This window comes from Haplochromis burtoni, unplaced genomic scaffold, assembly GCF_018398535.1.
Source record: "Haplochromis burtoni strain Fernald_Lab_line unplaced genomic scaffold, NCSU_Asbu1 Contig_195, whole genome shotgun sequence".
NCBI lineage: Eukaryota > Metazoa > Chordata > Actinopteri > Cichliformes > Cichlidae > Haplochromis > Haplochromis burtoni.
This window is the reverse complement of record NW_024582556.1, coordinates 873,089-874,107: the sequence shown is the minus strand read 5'-3', so window position 1 is coordinate 874,107 and position 1,019 is coordinate 873,089. Positions and strand designations below refer to the sequence as shown.

The 1,019-nt window shown below is 36.9% G+C and overlaps 1 protein-coding gene across 1 annotated transcript in view; it reads left to right on the top strand.

The window, feature by feature from the left end:
• The window catches only part of ly75 (lymphocyte antigen 75), a gene marked incomplete in the record, with an annotated part of 27,209 nt that extends 26,779 nt beyond the window's left edge, over positions 1 to 430 (top strand). The window contains 1 exon segment of the mRNA XM_005935253.3: positions 1 to 430.
• Between the last annotated feature and the right edge of the window lie 589 nt (positions 431 to 1,019).

Below are 1,019 nucleotides of genomic sequence, written 5' to 3'. Positions count from 1 at the left end.
CTCATTTAATTATATTTAATATAGCTCTGACTATACTATATACTTGACTACTGACCAAGAACGCACTTTAATACCTTGTGGAGAAGCGGTTCCCAAATTCAAGCACAGTGAGTTTTGGAAAGGGTTTTTTTTTTTTTTTTTAATCATGTTTGCAATTGAGATTGCACTGCTGTTTCTTGTAAATGCTCTGTAAATAAGTGATGTGTTTATTACTGAGAATGAACCAAAGACGCTCTGACTCATTTTGAATGTTAAAAGCCAGAAGAACTGCTTCCGTGTGGCTTGTTAACCTCTCTTTATATCAAACTGCAGACCAAATGGTTTTTTTGCTCCGTTTACTTTCATGTCATTGCTGCTCAAACTTATCAGCTGAAATCAGGTATGCTTCCAATAAAATGCACCGCTTTCAATGGCTTTTATTTTTCAGTTACCATTGTGGCCACTACCATTAGTTTATTTACACTTCAAACACACAAAATACCGAGGAAGGGACGTATCATCACAAGAAGACAACACATGAAACCATACACACTGTCCTCCCAGTCATCGCTCATGCATTCATCAGGCAGACTAAACATAAACATGGCCATTGCTACAAAACAAAGATCTCTCCATACCTTGTGACATGTCCTCCAAATAAAGACGTAGATTTGTGCCCTTTTCTAAAATAATTATCCGGTCTTCCCAATCATCTGAGAGATATCTTTTTAAATGCTATAGCTTGTGTCATCTCCGCCAACAGTTCTTGATTAGTCTGGAACAGTATGGGATAAAAATCCCTACATCACCACAAATCATTTAAATAATTTCAAATACAGCACTGTGGAAAAGTCTTGAATCACCCCTCAAGATCTAAAGAATCAACAATGCCAAGGTGTGGCTGATTTTGATATCTCCAATTCAATAAATAAACAGTGTTGGGACTAACGCGTTATTAAGTAACGCGTTACAGTAACTACGTTATTATTGTGGTAACGAGCACGGTAACTAGTTATTATGCCAAAATCAGGAACGCGTTA